This window comes from Gossypium arboreum, chromosome 8 (genome assembly GCF_025698485.1).
Source record: "Gossypium arboreum isolate Shixiya-1 chromosome 8, ASM2569848v2, whole genome shotgun sequence".
Classification (NCBI taxonomy): domain Eukaryota; kingdom Viridiplantae; phylum Streptophyta; class Magnoliopsida; order Malvales; family Malvaceae; genus Gossypium; species Gossypium arboreum.
Window position 1 is genome coordinate 11,900,917 of NC_069077.1, and position 20,582 is coordinate 11,921,498.

The following is a 20,582-nucleotide window of genomic DNA, read 5'->3' on the forward strand; positions in this document are numbered from 1 at the left end:
TGAATTAAAACCTAGCACTATTCAGATGATACAGCAGTTTGTTTAGTTTGATGGTTTGCAGGATGAAGATCCCAACGCTCACTTGCGATACATTTAAAATCAATGGCGTTTCTGATGATGCCATTCGCCTTCGGTTATTTCCTTTTTCATTGAAGAACAAAACTAAACAGTGGTTGAACTCGTTACCACGAGGGTCAATTACTACTTGGGAACAAATGACCGAGAAATTTGTACTAAAATATTTTTAGCCGGCTAAAACGGCTAAATTACGTAATGGTATCTTTTCTTTTGTGCAGATGGATTTAGAAACACTTTACGATGCATGGAAGAGATACAAGGACTTTTTGAGAAGGTGCCCTCACCATGGGTTACCGCTTTGGCTGCAAGTACAAACATTCCACAATGGTCTGAATCCCTCGACTCGACAAATGGTTGACGCAGCTGCTGGCAGAACCATCAACAACAAAACACCTGAAGAGGCTTATGAATTCATTAAAGAAATGTCACTGAATAACTATCAGTGGCAAGTCATGAGGACTAAGCCAACAAAAACAGTCGGCGTTTATAACGTCGACTCAGTTACTATGCTATCAAATCAGGTAGAACTTCTCAATAAAAAGATTGATGGATTTCTTGGTTCTACGGAGGTACAACCAATAATGAGGTGTGACTCAAGCGGAAGAGGTGTGCATACAGAATATCAATCCTTCAATCCCACAACCGAAGAGGAACAAGTCAACTATATGGGTAACAATAACTTTAGATCTCGAAATAACCCATACACTAATACTTATAATGCAGGCTGGAGGAACCACCCAAATTTTTCATGGGCCAGTCCAGGAAATCAAAGACCACAACATCCTCTGGGTTACCAACAACCATCCTACCAACAGGAGAAGAAGCCAAATCTTGAAGAGATACTCTCAAAGTTCATATCAGTGTCAGAAACCTGTTTCCAAAATACCGAGACAACACTTAAAAATCAACAAGCATCGATCAAGGACTCGAAACTCAGATAGGCCAACTTTTCAAACTGATCTCCGGATGGCCACAAGGTAGTTTGCCAAGTAATACCAAACCTAGCCCAAGGGAACAACTCAACGCAATTAATATTCAAGATGACGAAGGAGTCGTTGAGCCTGAACCAAAACCAAAGCAAGAAACAGTGGTAAGCAAAGGGAGAGATGAGGTAGATCAAAATACCAACAAACCAATGACTGTCGAATATAAACCTCGTGTGCCTTACCCTAACGCGACAAGGAAAGACCACTCAGACAAAAAATTCAGTAAATTCCTTAAACTTTTTAAAAAAATTACATATTAACTTAACGTTTATTGAAGCTTTGTTATAGATGTCAAATGCAATGAAATTTTTAAAAAAGATTTTAGTAAATAAGCAGAAGTTGGACGAAGCATCACATGTGGAGCTAAACGCAGTCTACTTAGCTATTCTACAGAATAAGCTACCCCACAAATTGAAAGATCCAGGGAGTTTTACAATTCCTTGCTTAATTTTAGATATAAGTCATGCATTAGCTGATTTAGGGGCTAGTATTAACGTAATGCCTTACAAAATGTTTAAGCAACTAGGTCTTGGGAAACCTAAACAAACTAGGATGAGCATTCAATTGGCAGATAAAACTATAAGATTTTCTAGGGGTATTATTGAAGATGTACTCGTGAAAGTAGATAAGTTCATATTCCCTGTTGATTTCGTTGTTCTAGACATAGAGGAGGATAATAACACCCCTTTGATTTTAGGGAGGCCCTTTTTAGCAATTGCTAAAACAATTATTGATGTTGGCACAGGTGAGCTTACACTTCGTGTGGGAGATGAAACGATCACCCTTCAAGCTCATAATTCTGGCATCACATTGAACATTAAAGGTAATAGTCCACACCAATCTACTAAAACTGACAATATGACTTTCCAAAAATTAAGCTTCAAAGAAGTTCAGGAGCCATGTTCCAGAAATGATAGAGAACACAATCATGAAGAACGAAGGCTACAGATAGAGGAGCTAGACAAATGGCGAGCACACAAACTGAGAACCCCGATGCCTTTCCTAATCAACTTAAAGTTGGTGAAAAAGTCTTACTAGATGCTGCAGATCCCCACATTGTCACTACCACACTGAATGAGGAAATCCCTCTTACTTGTTTTCGATATTTTTCCATTGATGCGGTGGAGGTGAGTCACCCCAAGTTCAGCACTTTTAAGGTAAACAACACCCGTTTAAAACATTATTTTAATGAGATTGATAGTAGGAATAAGGAGTACGAGCAGGGCATCGTTTCCCTAAAACACGGGATGCGATAAATCCCCACGGCCGTGCGACATAGCCGTGGACGAACTTGAAACGTGAACACAGGCATGAGAATGGAAAAAAACGAGCATGCCAGGGGCAAGGCTCAATTTTGTTTCTTCGACATGAGCGTGAGACACTCCGTGCCGTTAAGCCGTGGACAACAATGCACAGGTGTGCTACCCTAACACACGAGCATGGAAGAAGAGAACAAAGCTAGGCATAACTGTGCGACATGGCAGTGTACCATACACGCCCAAGCCACACGGGGGTGGGATAATAGCCGGGCATGACCTAAATTGCAAAATTCGAAAAACACGGGCTCACCTTCAGCGTACACGAGCGTGGCCCTAAGCCGTGTGCACCTCCCTTATATAAGCAAATCACTGTTCATTTTCTTCTTCCTTTCAAAACCCTAGCCGAAATCTCTCATTCTCCACTCTCTAATCCCTATTCTGACCACCATTTCTCAGATTCTCATTTCCCCAACCCCCAAACCATCCTAAAATCCACTTCCCCTGCATTAATCCTCACTTTCCCATCTCTTTTCCCTCCATTTTCTTTCCACACGGCTGTACCCCCTGCCACGCTTGTTCGCAGCCTCCAATTTCATTTTTAAAGCTCAATCTCTCTCCCTTAGCGCCTTCAATGTCATCTTCAAAAGGAAAGAAAATCGTCGTACCAGCCTCGAAGAAGAGAAAGGGAGTGTCATTTTCCGTGGGTCCACATCTCATCGCGAGCCATCCAGTGATGAAGATGTTTAGAAATTTTTATTTTATTATTTTATGTTTTTAATTTTTATTCAAACTACTTTTTATTTTTTTTTATTTTTTTAGCAGATTTAAAATTTTACTATAAATTTTGGTTATTTCTTTTCGAGTACTTATTCTTCCTACTATCCCCTAAAAACTTCCTGATTTTATCACAATTATATAGAGCTCTTAAGCTCATCCTCACATAGGAACTAAGACTCCATCGGGAAAGGTTCTTCACGACTGCCATGTCCTGCTCGACCACGACCATAGCTACCACTAGATATAATATTCTTTTGGTGTAAGACTTATGGCCTAATGAACCTCTACGACTGCCGGAGTATCCTCCCCCACTCTCGAACCGATCACTCTTCAAAACTCTAGTTCGAGGAATTCATCATACAGGAAGTTTCACTTCTCTCCCTATCTTATTTTTGTACTCTAATATCTATCTTTGTACATTGAGGGCAATGTACATCTTACGTGTGGGGGGTATTTATTTCATTATTAGAAAAATCCCTGAATAATCATCTTGTTCTCTTGCAAAAACTCTCATATCACATTTAGGATAAATTTTAATTAATTTATGATTTGATTGATATATCTTGAATTAAAACATATGCATTTATGCATTGATTATTTAAACTTTAAGACAATAGAGAATCAAGCATGATGAGTTGGTTTTTAAGAAATCAAAATCTTAGGTTGTTTCCCCAAGTCTAGGTATTACTTTGAATTGGAATTCACGAGTCTAAACATCAAAAAGCCATAATTTTTGTGAGATTTTTGAGCCTTTTGAGCATCTATTCATCCTTTCATGCTCACTTTTATTATTTCTTTGAGTGCGTCAGTATTGAATGTTATTCTAGAACTTGCTTGATTATGCATGTCGAGACTACACCATTTGATTTGAAATATCAAAATGATTAAGGCACTTAGGATTAACCCACTCATGCCATGAAACGCCTACCTCCACGATTAACCCCTAGTAAACCCTCTTGAGCCTAACAAACCATTTCTTGTATTACCCTTAATATTAACCTTGAACCCATTATTGTTGAAATCCCCTAAATTAATCCCTATTTTTTTCGAGATTTGAGTTGAATGGATTGCCTAGCTATGTTTTGTTCTTGATATTTAGTCTATATTATTTAACTTGTTCTTAAAAAAAAACAATTATGTATGCATATCTGTAATTTCATATTCTGAGAGAAGCTCTGTTGTACGCAAGTGAAGATTAACTATTTTTCTAGTTAGGCAACTTTTCTATTCAATCTCGATTCTAACCTTTTCTTTCAGCTTGTGACCACACCCCCTAACCAAACCTTATTACAACCCTTTAAAGACGTTTTGATTGATGTATCATCTTAAATTAAAGTGGTGGAGATTTGATTTTCATGCAAGCCTATGGTAATGACTTTCCATTATTGACTATTGAGTGCTCCCTTTATTGTCCTTAAAACACCTCGAGTGATTTGAGTGAATCTTTAGTGAGGATGTAAAACTCTGTGATATTCTGAATGAAAGGTAATTACTTAGATGAGGGAAGACACCTATGTTTTCGGGATAAAATGCTTAACTTGGAATGATTGAAACTTTTATGTTCTTTTAGTTAAATTCTCAATGTATGATTACCTATGGATTAATTTGAGATATTATTGATAGAAATTATAAGTTGAGAAGGATTTATTTTGATTACAAGTTGAGAATTTTTCTTGAAGACAAGCAAATGCTTAAGTGTAGGGGTATTTGATAAACCGTAAATTATACACATTTTTACCCCATGTTTAATGCATTTTATGGATGATTTCTCATTAGAATTGGGGAATTCGATGCTTCTAATGATTTAATTTCATGTTTTATACTTGGGAGAGCATAGGAGAGCGAAAAGAACGAGAAACGAGCCAAAAAAGGTGAAAATGGACCATAGTACGAAATCAACACGACCTGGATCTCTTCACACGGGTAGACCACACGGCCGTGTCAATCTGGCAGAATTGGAGCACGACTCACACAGGCATGTCACATGGGCGTGTCCCTGCTAAGCCCAAGTTAAGTCCAATTCAGAAAAGGCTACTTTTGAGGGCTTCTAGGCATTCCAAAGCTTATAAATACACCCTAGAAGAGGAGAAAAAGGAGACAGAGAATAGGGGTAAGGAATTACCCCAAGGAAGCCGATTGATCCATCTCAGAAGCCGGATTCATTATCAAGACTGAAGATGTCTCCTCAATTTCCCTTCAGGAGTTTTGGGTTTTCTTTATGTTTTGTAGTCTTTATTTTTCTGAGATGTTTTCTTATTTAGTTATGAACTAAATCCCCTAAATACCTAAGGGGAATGAAACCTAAGATGAATCTTGTTATTATTTTCTAAATCGTATTATAAATATTTAACTTGTTCTTAATTATGTGTTCTTAATTCTTGTTTTGATATCCTAGGATACTGATTCAAGACATGCTCTTATTCAGAGGAGGAATAGTCCCTATCTAAGATTACTTTTGTCATAATTAAGAGGAGTTGATTGCGCACCTAGAAAAAGGGTGACAAGATTTTACCGGATTAGGGTGAAACCTAATAAGGGGATCCATAGATCGAGTTAATGCAATCCTAGAGTGTTTATTAGAGAAAAGTCTCGGTTATTCAATCTAGTGATTAGATGTTATTAGTCTTGAATAGGGATAATAACACAACTTAGGGATCTCTATGGAAAAAGTTTAATGAATAAATCGTTCGATTTGGATCCAGAATAACAAGTAAAGTCTAGGTGGATTTTTCCTTAGGTATTGTCTCAAGTCAATCAATTTTCCCAAAAGCAATTCCTCAATTCTTTTCTCTGTGCGTTCTTAGTTTAGATAATTAGTTAAATTAAAACAAAACCCAATGATTCTTAGGCTAGATAATAAAAAGACAGTCATTACTAGTACTTTTGGTTCCCTTAGGTACGATATCCCAGTCTTGCCATTACTATACTATTGTTTGATAGGTGCGCTTGCCTTTTCATCGTGATAATAGTTAGTCTAGGTTTGATCTTCATTATAAATATTTATTACTTGTTACGAATCACGCGATCAGTAGACTACACACCCGTGCCTATTTAACAGCCTTGACCACGGGCTGGAGTAATCGCACACGGGCGTGTTACACAGGCGTGTCCTTGTCTAGCCCAAGTATAGTCCTATTCGAAAGAGGCCACTTTTTAGGGCTGTTAGGCATTCTAAAGCCTATTTAAACACCTAAAGAGGCACTTAGAACACACACATGGAGTAGGAAGCAAGGAATTACTCGAAAAAAGCCGATTGATCCATCTCAGAAGCCGGATTATTCATCAAGACTGAAGATCTCCACTTCAATTTCCATTCAGGATTTTTGGGTTTTCTTTATGTTTTGTATTCATTATTCTTCTGAGATGTTTTCTTTTATAATTATGAACTAAACCCCCTAAATACCTAAGGGTAATGAAACCTAAGACAGATCTTGTTATTATTATTTGAATTATATGATAAATATTTGACTTGTTCTTAATTATGTGTTCTTAATTCTTGTCTTGATATTCCAGGATATTGATTCAAGTTAATACGCTTATTCAAAGGAGTAAAAGTCCCTGTCTAAGAGTAAATTTTTCATAATTAAGCGGAGTTGATTGCACGCCTAGAGATAGGGTGACAAGATTTTGCCATATTAGGGAGGAACCTAATAAGGGGATTCATAGATTGAGTTAATGCAACATTAGGGTGTTAATTAGAAAGAGAGTTCAATTAATCAACCTAGGGTTAGACGTTATCAGTCTCGAGAGAGATAATAATATAACTTAGGGATTTCTACAGATCAAGTCAAATGAATAAATCGTCTAATTCAGATCAAATAACAAGTGAAGTCTAGGTGGATTTTTCTTTGGGTATTGTCTTAATCAATCGAGTTTTCCCAAAAGCTTTTCCCCAATTTTCTCTCTTTGCACTCTTAGTTTAGTTAATTAATTTAGATAAACAAATCCCTTAATGTTTAGGCTAGATAATAAAAAGAAAAAATTACTAGTACTCTTGGTTCCTTTGGGTTTAACAATTTGGTCTTGCTAAAGCTATACTACTATTCGATAAGTACACTTGCCTTCATCATGATAATAGTTAGTTTCAAGAACGATTAATTATAAATTTTTAAAACTTGTCGCGGATATTACAAATCAAGTTTTTGGCGCCGTTGCCGGGGAACTAAGATATTTGGAACACTCGATTTTTATTACTTTAGCCATTTTACTCTTATTACAATTTATTTTTAGTTTAATTTCACTTTTCTAACTTTTCTATTATTTTCTTCTAACAGGTTTTTCTAGTTTATGACCAGAAGAAACCCGTCAGGACCGTTACTTTTTGACTGTGAGATCGATCACACAGTTCGCAGAAATCGAAAAGAAATAAGGCAAAGCCTAAGATACACAGAGGAAGAGCAAGAGGATGATATTAACACCACAAACGAGGAGATGGCCGACAACCAGGAAAATCAGCTATGTCCTGCAATTGCTGCTAATCAGCATCCTGCTCCGCGTACTATGTATGATTATGCTAAACCTTCTTTAACAGGAACTGAGTCGAGCACAGTTAGGCCTGCTATTGCTGCAAATAATTTTGAACTAAAACCTAACACAATTCAAATGATACAGCAATTTTCTCAGCTTAATGGTTTGCAGGACGAGGATCCCAACGCTCACTTGGCGAACTTTTTGGAACTTTGTGATACATTTAAAATCAATGGCGTTTCTGATGATGCCATTCGTCTTTGGTTATTCCCTTTTTCATTGAAGAACAAATCTAAATAGTGGTTGAACTCGTTACCATGAGGGTCAATCACTACTTGGGAACAAAAGACCGAAAATTTTTTATTAAAATATTTTTCGCCAGCTAAAACAACCAAATTACGTAATGATATCTCTTCTTTTGTGCAGATGGATTTAGAAACACTCTATGATGCATGGGATAGATACAATGACCTTTTAAGAAGATGCCCCCACCATGGGTTACCACTCTAGCTACAAGTTCAAACATTTCACAATGGCCTTGATGCGTAATATTCGTAACAGGTTTTAAAGATTTATAAATGAAACGTTCTTGAGACTAACTTATTATCACAATTAAGGCAAGTGTACCTATCGAACAGTAGTATAGTTCAGCAAGACCAGATTGTCGAACCCAAAGGAACTACGAGTACTAGTATTTACTTCCTTCTTATTATCTAGCCTAAAATTTAAGAGGTTTGGTTGTCAAAACTAATTACTAACTAAGAATGCACAAAAAGAAAAACTTGGGAAAATACTTTTGGGAAAATTCGATTTGATTGAGACAATACCTAAGGACAAATCCACCTACACTTCACTTGTTATTTGACTTTGAATCAGATGATTTATTCATTTAACTTGATCCGTAAAAATCCCTAAGCTATATTATTATCTCTCTCGAGACTAATAACGTTTAACTCTAGGTTGAATAATTGAAATATCTTTCTAATTAACACCCTAGAATTGCATTAACTCGATCTATGGACTCCCTTATTAGGTTTCACCCTAATCCGGTAAAATCTTGTTACCCTATCTCTAGGCGCGCAATCAACTCCGCTTAATTATGACAAATTTTCTCTTAGACAGGGTCTATTCCTCCTCTGAATAAGAGCTTAACTTGAATCAATATCCTGGAATATCAAAACAAGAATTAAGAACACATAATTAAGAACAAGTCAAATATTTATCATACAATTCAGATAATAATAACAAGATCTCTCTTAGGTTTCATTCCCCTTAGGTATTTAGGGGTTTAGTTTATACTTATGAAAGAAAACATCTTAAAAGCGTAAAGATAACAAAACATAAGAAAACTCAAAACTCCTGAAGGAACTTGAAGGAGATCTTCGGTCTTGATGATGAATCCGGCTCTTGAGATGGATCAATTGTCTTTCCTTAAGTAATTCCTTGCTTCCTCGTCTGTATCCCCCTTTCCTAAGTGCCTCCTCAAGTGTTTAAATAGGCTTTGGAATGCCTAAAAGCCCTCAAAATTGGTCTTTTTTTGAATTGGACTAAACTTGGGTTCGGTAGGGACACACCCGTGTGACATGGCCGTGTGCGATTACTGAAGGTTGTGGTCAAGGCCGTTAAATGGGCATAGACTTGTGATCCACCTGTGTAAGTAGTGCTTCGATCCTGCCAAATTGACACGGCAGTGTGAGGAAGTCCAGGCTGTGTTGTTTTCCCATGTCGGTCTATTTTCTCCGTTTTTGGCCCGTTTCTTGCTCTTTACTCTCCTATGCTCTCCTAAGTATAAAACATGAAATTAAAGGATTAGAAGCATCGAATTCACCAAATCTAAGGAGAAACCATCCATAAATGCGTTAGGCATGGGGTAAAAATATGTATAAATTACGGTTTATCAAATACCCCCACACTTAAGCATTTGCTTGTCCTCAAGCAAAACCCTCAACTCACAATAAAAATAAATTATCTTTAACTTATAATTCCTATTAATAATATCTCAAAATAATCCATAAGTAATCATACATTGAGAATTTGACTGAAAGAACATCAAAGTTCCAAAACATTCCAAGTTGAGTATTTTATCATGAAAGCATAGGTGTCTCCCCTCATCTAAGTAATTACATTCGAATCAAAATATCATAGAGTTTCACATGCTCACTAAAGTTTCACTCAAATCACTCGAGGTGTTTAAGGACAATGCATGAAGCACTCAATAGTCAATAATGAAAAGTCATTACTATAGGTTTGCATAAAAATCAAATCTCTACCACTATATATTGAAATGAACATCAATCAAAAGGTCTTTAAAGGGTTGTAACGTGGCTTTGGTTAGGGGGTGTGGTCATAAGCTGAAAGAAAAGGTTAGAATCGAGATTGAATTGGAAAATTGCCTAACTAGAAAAAGTAATTAAACATCAATTGAGTACAAGTGAGCTTCTTCTCAGAAGATGGAATTTAGATACTACGGCTCAACAATACCGAATTACTACTAATATGTAAGTATGAATGTTTTTTTTAAGAGCAAGTCAAATACATAGAAGCAAAGCATAGCTAAGCAATTAGTTCAAATCAAATCTTGATAAAAATAAGGATCAAATTAGGGGATTTCAACAATAATGGTTTATGGGTTAATATTGAGGGCAAATCAATTACTGGCTTGTTAGGCTCAAAGGGGTTTACTAAGGGTTAATTATGAAGGTACGCTTTTGTGGAGTGAGTGGGTTAAACCTAAGTGCCTTTATTATTTTGACATATCAAATCAAATGATGTGGTCTTGACATGCATAGTCAAACAAGTTCTAGAATAACAATCCAATACTGACACACTCAAAACAACAATAAAAGTAAGCATGAAAGAAATAGTAGGTGCTCTAAAGGCTCAAAATCTCACAAAAATTATGGCTTTTTGATTTTTAAACCTGTGAATTTCAACTCAAGATAATAGCTAAACTTGGGAGAACCAACCTATAAAATTTTAAATTCAAAAGTCAACTTATCATGCTTGATTCTTTAATATCTTAAAGCTTAAACAATCAATGCATGAATGCTTAAGTTTTAATTGAATACATATCAATAAAAATCATAAATTAATCAAAATTCATTCTAATCATGGCATGAGAAGATCACATGAGAATAAGACACAATTTAGGGATTTCTAATGACGATATGAAAGACCCCTCCACACTTAAGATGAACATTGCCCTCAATGTACAAAGATAGATATATTGAAAAAGATAGATTGATAATCATAAGATAGGGAGAGAAGTGAAACTTCCTGAATGATGAATGAACTCCTTGAATTGGGGTTATGGAGAATAATCGACCAAAGCAATGAGGAGGGTGAAGAAGGATACTCCGGTGGTGGTGGAGGTTGGGTTCCACAAATGTTGCGCCAAAAGAATATTATATCTCAAGTTGGCTATGGTCATGGTCAAGCATGGCATGGCAGTCGTGGAAAACCTTTCTCAGTGGAGTTTCAAGTTTCTGAGTAATAGTGAGCTTTGGAGCTCTTTATAATTGTGATAGAATTAGGAACTCTTTTAGAAAATATATAAGGAAGAATAAGTACTCGTAATGAATTAGTCAAAATTAAAAATTGTAAAATAATAATTATAAAACCTAATAAAAATAAGTTGAAAAAAAATAAAAAGTAGTCTTAAATGAAAATAAAAGGAACAACATAAAATAATAAATAAAAGTTTTTAACCATCTTCATCGCCAGATGGTTCGCAAGGTGGGGGTGGCGATGAGATGTGGAAATGCTAACAAATCTGCTGTAGAGAGTATCACTGTTATCGAAGCGCCGAAAACACTGTACTCGAATTGAGTAAGGCACTCAGAGATGTCAGTGTATGAAGCCGCTGCATGAACTGGACGATGAGGAGGTGGTGATAAACCGTAAATTATACATATTTTTACCCCATGTTTAATGCATTTTATGGATGATTTCCCATTAGAATTGGTGAATTCGATGCTCCTAATGCTTTAATTTCATGTTTTATACTTAGGAGAGTATAGGAGAGCGAAAGGAACGAGAAACGGGCCAAAAACAGAGAAAATGGACCAAAGTACGAAATCAAAACGGCCTGGACCTTCTCACACGGGTAGACCACAAGGCCGTGTCAATTTGGCAGGCTCGAACATGGCTTAAAGTAATCGAACACGGACGTGTACCACTGGCGTGTCCCTGCCGAGCCCAAGTTGAGTCCAATTCAAAAAAGGCTAATTTTGAGGGCTTTTAGGCATTCCAAAGCCTATAAATACACCTTAGATAAGAAAGAAAATGACACAAAGAATAGGCAGTAAGGAATTACTCCAAGGAAGCCGATTGATCCATCTCAGAAGCTGGATTCATCATCAAGACTGAAGATCTCTCCTCAATTTCCCTTCAGGAGTTTTGGGTTTTCTTTATGTTTTGTATTCTTTATTCTTCCGAGATGTTTTCTTATTTAGTTATGAACTAAAACCCCTAAATACCTAAGGGAAATGAAACCTAAGACGAATCTTGTTATTATTTTCTGAATCGTATGATAAATATTTAACTTATTCTTAATTATGTGTTCTTAATTCTCGTTTTGATATCCCAGGATACTGATTCAAGACAAGCTCTTATTCAGAGGAGGAATAGACCCTGTCTAAGAGTACATTTGTCATAATTAAGCGAATTTGATGGCGCGCCTAGACATAAGGTGACAAGATTTTGCCAGATTAGGGTGAAACCTAATAAGGGGATCCATAGATCGAGTTAATGTAACCCTAGAAGTGTTAATTAGAGAAAAGTCTCGGTTATTCAATCTAGGGTTAGACATTATTATTCTTGAATAGGGATAATAACATAACTTAGGGACCTCTACAGAACAAGTTGAATGAATAAATCGTCCGATTCGGAGCTAGAATAACAAGTAAAGTCTAGGTGGATTTTTCCCTAGGTATTGTCTTAAGTCAATCGATTTTCCCTGAAAGCAATTCGCCAATTCTTTTCTTTGTGAGTTCTTAGTTTAGATAATTAAAAGAAAACCTCTTTATTCTTAGGCTAGATAATAAAAAGACAATCATTACTAGTACTTTTAGCTCCTTTGGGTTCGACAATCCGGTCTTGCTAAAACTATACTACTGTTCGATAGGTACACTTGCCTACATCGTGATAATAGTTAGTTTGAAGAATGATCCTTTATAAATATTTAAAACCTATCATCATGAAATAACACGATCAAGTTTTTGGCACTGTTGCCGGGGAACTAAGATATTAGGAACGCTCAATTTTTATTACTTTAGCCATTTATTTTTCTTGTAATTTAATTTAATTTTTTTATTATTATTTATTAACTTACTTTTCCTTTTCTTGGCAGGTTTTTATAGTTTATGACTAGAAGAAACCCATCAGGACCATTACGTTTTGACGAAGAAATCGATCATACAGTTCACAGAAATCAAAGAGAAAAACAGGCGAAGCTTACGACACACAGAGAACGAGCAAGAAGACGATACCCAACCCCTAATTAAAGAGATGGCTGAAAACCAAGACAACCAGCTACCTCTTGCAATTGCGGCTAATCAAAATCCTGCTCCACGCACTATGTATGATTATGCTAAACCTTCTTTAACAGGAACTGAATCTAGCATAGTTAGACCTGCTGTAGCTGCAAATACTTTTGAATTAAAATCTAACACTATTCAGATGATACAGCAATTTGTTCAGTTTGATGGTTTGCAGGATGAAGATCCCAAAGCTCACTTAGCAAACTTTTTGGAATTTTATGATATATTTCAAATCAATAGCATTTCTGATGATGCCATTCATCTTCGGTTATTCCCTTTTTCATTAAGGAACAAAGCTAAACAGTGGTTGAACTCGTTACCACGAGGGTCAATTACTACTTGGGAACAAATGACCGAAAAATTCTTACTAAAATATTTTCTATCGACTAAAATGGCTAAATTACGTAATGATATCTCTTCTTTTGTGCAGATGGATTTAGAAACCCTCTACGATGCATGGGAGAGATACAAGGACTTACTAAAAAGGTGCCCTCACCATGGGTTATCGCTTTGGCTCCAAGTTCAAACATTCCACAATGGTCTGAATCCTTTGACTCGGTAAATGGTTGACGCAGCTGCTGGTGGAACCATCAATACTAAAACACCTAAAGATGCCTATGAGTTTATTGAGGAGGTGTCACTGAATAACTATCAGTGGCAAGTCATGAGGACAAAGCCAACGAAAACAGCCGGTGTTTATAACGTCGATTCGGTCACCATGCTGTCAAATCAGGTAGAACTCTTGAATAAAAAGATTGATGGTTTTCTTAGTTCTTCACAGGTTCACCCAGTAATGCAGTACGAAGTAGGTAGCAGTGGAAAAAGCCATTCGAAATACCAACCTTATGGCCATAACATAGATAACGAGCAACTAAACTACATGGGTAATAATCCTCGACCTCAAAACAATCCATTTAGTAACACTTGCAATCCAGGTTGGAGGAACTATCCCAATTTTTTGTGGGGAGGCCAAGGAAATCAAAGACCCGAACATCCTCCAGGTTTTCAGCAACCACCCTACCAACAAGAAAAGAAGCCGAACCTTGAAAAGATGCTCTCAAAGTTTATATTGGTGTCAGAAACTTATTTCTAGAACACCGAGACAGCACTTAAGAATCAACAAGCGTCCATCCAAGGGCTTGAAACTCAGATAGGCCAGCTTTCCAAACTAATCTCTGAATGACCACAAGGTAGTTTGCCAAGTAATACTGAACCCAACCCAAGGGAACAGCTCAACGCGATTAATGCTCAAGATGAAGAAGGATTTATAGAGCCTGAACCAGAACCGCGACAAGAAACTGTGGTAAGCAAAGGTCAAGGTGAGGTAGATCAAAATACAAACAAATCTATGAATGTCGAATATAAACCTCGTGTACCATACCCTAACGTAACAAGGAAAGACCGCTCAGATAAACAATTTGGTAAATTCCTTAAACTCTTAAAAAAATTACATATGAACTTACCGTTTATTGAAGCTCTATTGCAAATGCCAAAAACAATGAAATTTTTAAAAGAGCTTTTAGCAAATAAGTGGAAGTTGGATGAGGTGTCACATGTGGAGCTAAACGCAGTGTGCTCAGCTATTCTGAAAAACAAGCTACCGAACAAACTAAAAGATCCAAGGAGTTTTATGATTTCTTACTTAATTTGTAGTTTAGATGTTAATAATGCATTAGCTGATTTGAGGGCTAGTATCAACGTCATGCCTTTTAAAATATTCAAGCAACTAGGTCTCGGGAAACCCAAATAGACTAGGATGAGCATTCAATTAGCAGATAAAACTATAAGATTTCCTAGGGGTATTATTGAAGATGTGCTAGTCAAAATCGATAAATTTATATTTCCCTTTGACTTTATTGTTTTAGACATAGAGGAGGATAATACTCCTTTAATCCTAGGAACGCCCTTTTTAGCAACTGCTAAAATAATTATTTATGTTGGCACAGGTAAGCTCACGCTTCATGTAGGAGACGAAACACTCACCCTTCAAGCTCGCAATTCTGACAACACATAGAAAATTGAAGGTGATCGTCTAAACCATTCTATTAAAACTGACCACATGATATAACCCACTTTGCAGGAGATAAGTCTGAAGGAAGTACATGAGCCACTCTCAAACAACAGTAGATGTTCTATTCTTGAAGAACAAAGGCTGCAAATAGAGGAACTAGATGAAATGCGAACACATAAACCGAGAACACACAATAAACTAAAACTACGCCAGAACTAGCCCGATACCTCTCAAAATCAACTTAAGGTTGGTGATAAAGTCTTATTAGATGCCGCAGATCCCCACATTGTCACTACCGCACCGAATGAGGAAATCCCTCTTATGGTACTCAGTATTTTTCCATTCGGTACGGTGGAGGTGAGTCATCCCAAGTTCGGCACTTTTAAGGTAAACAATACACATTTAAAACTTTATTTTCAGATTGATAGTAGGAATGAGGAGTATAAACTCCTCGAACCACCATGATCATTCAACGGAGAGGTAAGTCGAGCTTAGACTATAAATAAGTGCTTCTCAGGAGGCAACCCGAGCACAAACTGTATTAACTTCTTCCAAAATTTAGTCTTCAACATCTAACTTACTAACGGAGCTCTTTAATACAGGTTTTCCACAGAGACACAGCCGAGCACACGGGCGTGCTTATGGCCGTGTGAAAATAGGGCAAGGATTTGCCCAACACGGACTACGATACAACACCACGGCCTTGCGAAATGGCCGTGGTCAAGCCTGCCAAAATAACACGGGCGTGCGACATACCCATGTGGAAGACCCATGGTTGAAATTGAGAAACTAGCACGGGCGTGCGACACGCCTATGTGTAACATGCGTGGTTAAAGCTTTCAAATTAACACGGGCGTGGGGCTTGCACACACGGGCGTAGGAAAAGTGAACGAAGCTAGACACGGTCGTGCGACACGGCTGTATGAACCCACACGCTCGAGGTACACGGGCGTGGGACGAATTTTAGATGCGCCCAAATAGGAAAAACGCAAAACATACGGGTAAAAATTGGGGAACACGGGCGTGTGCCATGGCTGTGTGGCCCAAAATCTATAAATACCCTACACTATTCACTTTCTTCCCCACTCAAAAACCCTAACCCTAGCCGCTGCAAGTTCACACGGCCTCCCTGCCATGCCCGTGCACTACCTACAACTCCATTCTCGACGCCCAATCTCTTCCCTTAATGTTTGTTTACTCCTTTTTCTTTTATTTCACTGATTTATAATGCTATTTATCATATTAATCTATATTTTTCATGCTATTTCCATATTGATAATCACATAAATTTCATTTATCAAACAAGTTATCATCTTTCTCATGTTTAAAATCTTACTCATTACATGATTCCTACACTTCATTTAATTAGTTAGAAGTGAATATTCATGGCTAGGATAGTTGAAATAATCTTGCATATTGTGTTGACATCTCTTTTCATTCATATAGTATTTGGCATTCCATTCTTTGTCATTTTTACTTAAATCACCATGCTCATGCCACAAAGAAATGGGTCATTGAACTTATTGTTTTAATTTAGTAATTGTGGTTGAATATATTTATGCATTTTCCTTTTTGAATTTAGTCGCATTCCTTTTATATATTATAAATTGTCCACTCATCAAAAAGACGAATTGATGTTTCCACCTGCAGGTACACAATGCCGTCTTCAAGAGGAAAGAAAACAGTCGTACTTGCTCAAAGAAAAAGAAGGAAGCATCCTCTTCCACGGGTACAACCGCGAAAATTTTTCTCTCTCCTATAGTTCCCCCAAAGGCCCCAGGAAGAACTGTTCCAAATACTTCAGGATCGACCTTTAATTGTGAGCCACTGCATCAACTGAGCTGCTGTAGAACAAGTTCAGTTGGCTGATTTGATTCGAGCCCTCCTAACCACCGACCCTTGGAGCTATTCTTTGGGATTATCGAGCCAACATACCTTGAGCTCACGATGGAACTATGCTAAACGTTCCATCTTCATATCGTAATGGCAAACTACGATGATCCTGGCACGGTTCAATTTTGCCTAGGTGGATTAATCCACCAGCTAAGTGTCCCAGAGTTTGGTGCTACACTGGGTTTATATACGGAGGAATTCAAGGAGGAGAATGACTTAGACACTCTCAGTCGCCACATACACTTCTCCCCCTCGAAGTGCTGGCACACTTTGGCCATTGGCGCAGCCTCCTACAATCCTAGCCGCTCCAAGGTATCAGTTCTCCTACCATCCCTAAGGCACTTACACGCTATTTTAGCTCACACAATTACGGGTAGGTGAGAGAGCACTGGCGTCGTCAACACCCACGACTCCTACTTCTTATGGTGCATGTCGCATGGGCACGTCATCGACCTTGCCTATTTTATCGCCCTCGCGATTCAGCACCAGACGGAGTGGCATAGGAAGGACGTCATCTCCATCGGTCCCTACATAACTCGGCTGGCGAGACACTACGGGCTCCTCAACACCATGGCCCAAGAATCATCCCTCACCCTTATCAGCCAGATGTCTCCACAAGGCATCTCGAGCATGCTTAACATGAAGATGATCGAGAAGCGCCGAGGAACCTACCCTCCCCAGTATTGTCTCACCCAATCTACTGAGGAGGAGGCCTACGAACATTTTTTATGATGTCCCCCCACAACATGAAGACCCACTGACACAGCCACCACCACCCTCTCGTCCAGTTCTTGCGGTAGCTTCAAACGCTGACATCTCTGAGCGCCTCACTCGATTCGAGCAACAAGTGTTTTCAACGATTTGACAAGATTGATGTTTGCTCTCAATGATTTGTCAACACCTCCACATCTCATCGCCACCCCACCTCACGAACCATCCAAATGATGAAGATGTTTAAAACATTTATTTATAATTTTATGTTTTGGCGTTAATTTTTATAAAAACTACTTTTTATTTTTTTTTAGATTTTAGAATTTTATTTTTAATTATTGATTTTGGTTATTTCTTTATGAGTAATTATTCTTCCTAATATCCCCTAAAAAGTTCCTAATTTTATCATAGTTATATCGAGCTCTTAAGCTCATCATCACATAGGAACAAAAACTCCATCGGGAAAGGTTCTCCACGACTGCCATGTCCTGCTCGACCACGACCATAACTACCATTAGATATAATATTCTTGTGGGGCAAGAATTATGGATTAATGAACCTCTACAACCGCCGGAGTATCTTCCTCCACTCTAGAACCAATTACTCTTCAAAAACTCCAGTTCGAGGAAATCATACAGGAAGTTTCACTTCTCCCCCTATCTTTTTTTTACTTTAGTGTCTATCTCTGTACATTAAGGGCAATGTACATCTTAAGTGTGGGGGGTATTTATTTCATTATCAGAAAAATCCCTGAATGATTGCCTTGTTCTCTTGAAAAGCTTTCATATCATATTTAGGATAAATTTTAATTAATTTATGATTTTGATTGATATATCTTGAATTAAAACATAGGTAATTATGCATTGATTGTTTAAACTTTATCACATTAGAGAATCAAGCATGATGAGTTGATTTTTAAGAATTCAAAATCTTAGGCTGTTTCCCCAAAGTTTAGGTATTACTTTGAATTGGAATTCACAAGTTTTTAACATCAAAAAGCCATAATTTTTTTGAGATTTTTTAGCCTTTTGAGCATCTATTAATTCTTTCATTCTCACTTTTATTATTGCTTTGAGTGCGTCAGTATTGAACTGTTATTCCAGAACTTGCTTGATTATGCATGTCGAGACCACACCGTTTGATTTGATATGTCAAAATGATTAAGGCACTTAGGATTAACTCACTCATGGCATGAAAAGCCCACCTCCACGATTAACCCCTAGTAAACCCCCTTGAGCCTAACAAACCATTCTTTGTATTACCCTTAATATTAACCCTTAACCCATTATTGTTGAAATCCCCTAAATTAATCCCTATTTTTGTCGAGATTTGAGTTGAATGGATCGTTTAGCTATGTTTTATCCTTAATAGTTAGTCTTTGTTATTTAATTTGTTCTTTAAAAAAAACACTATGTATATTTTTTAGTAATTCCATATTCTGAGAAGAAGCTCTGTTGTACGCAAGTGAAGATTAACTCTTTTTCTAGTTAGGAAATTTTTCAATTCAACCTTGATTCTAACCCTTTCTTTCAGCTTGTGACCACACCCCCTAACCAAACCTCATTACAACCCTCTAAAGATCTTTTTGATTGATGTATCATCTTAAATTATAGTGGTGGAGATTTGATTTTCTTGCAAGCCTATGGTAATGACTTTTCATTATTGACTATTGAGTGCTTCATTTATTTTCCTTAAACACCTCGAGTGAATTGAGTGAATCTGTAGTAAGGATGTGAAACTCTGTGATATTTTGACTCAAAAGTAATTACTTAAATGAGTTGAGAATTCGATGCTCCTAATGCTTTAATTTTATGTTTTATACTTAGGAGAGCATAAGAGAGCGAAAAGAAAGAGAAACGGGCCAAAAATGAAGAAAATGGGCCAAAGTACAAAATCAACACGGCCTGAAGTAATCGAACACGGGCTTGTGCCACGGGCGTGTCCCTGCCGAGCCCAAGTTGAGCCCAATTTGGAAAAGGCTAATTTTGAGGGCTTTTAAGCATTCCAAAGCCTATAAATACACCCTAGAGAAGGAAGAAAAGGACACAAAGAATAGCGAGTAAGGAATTACTCCAAGGAAGCCGATTGATCCATCTTAGAAGCCGGATTCATCATCAAGACTGAAGATCTCTCCTCAATTTCCCTTCAGAAGTTTTGGGTTTTCTTTATCTTTTGTATTCTTTATTCTTCTGAGATGTTTTCTTATTTCGTTATGAACTAAAACCTCTAAATACCTAAGGGGAATGTAACCTAAGACGAATCTTGTTATTATTTTTTGAATCGTATGATAAATATTCAACTTGTTCTTAATTATGTGTTCTTAATTCTTGTTTTGATATCCGGATCTTGATTCAAGACAAGCTCTTATTCGAGAGGAGGAATAGACCTGTCTAAGAGTACATTTGTCATAATTAAGCGGAGTTGATTGCGCGCCTAGACATAGGGTGACAAGATTTTGCCAGATTAGGGTGAAACCTAATAAGGGGATCCATAGATAGAGTTAATGCAACCCTAGAAGTGTTAATTAGAGAAAAGTCTCGGTTATTCAATCTAGGGATTAGACGTTATTAGTCTTGAATAGGGATAATAACATAACTTAGGGATCTTTACAGAACATGTTGAATGAATAAATCGTCCAACTCGGAGCCAGAATAACAAGTAAAGTCTAGGTGGATTTTTCCTTAGTTATTGTCTTAAGTCAATCGATTTTCCCCAAAAGCAATTCCCCAATTCTTTTCTTTGTGAGTTCTTAGTTTAGATAACTAGTTAATTAAAAAATACCTATTTATTTTTAGGCTAGATAATAAAAAGACAATAATTACTAGTACTTTTAGTTCTTTTGGGTTCGACAATCTAGTCT

At 37.2% G+C, this 20,582-nt stretch overlaps 3 non-coding genes across 3 annotated transcripts; all 3 read right to left on the minus strand.

Annotated features, from left to right (window-relative positions):
- Positions 1-263: 263 nt before the first annotated feature.
- On the minus strand, positions 264-370 carry LOC128279720 (small nucleolar RNA R71). The gene has a single exon (XR_008269917.1). It is a non-coding gene; the product is annotated as a small nucleolar RNA R71 (small nucleolar RNA).
- A 7,590-nt stretch (positions 371-7,960) lies between these two features.
- Positions 7,961-8,067, minus strand: LOC128280363 (small nucleolar RNA R71). Its single transcript, XR_008270543.1, has one exon. It is a non-coding gene; the product is annotated as a small nucleolar RNA R71 (small nucleolar RNA).
- Positions 8,068-13,504: 5,437 nt separating this feature from the next.
- On the minus strand, positions 13,505-13,611 carry LOC128279924 (small nucleolar RNA R71). The gene has a single exon (XR_008270109.1). It is a non-coding gene; the product is annotated as a small nucleolar RNA R71 (small nucleolar RNA).
- Positions 13,612-20,582: the final 6,971 nt, after the last annotated feature.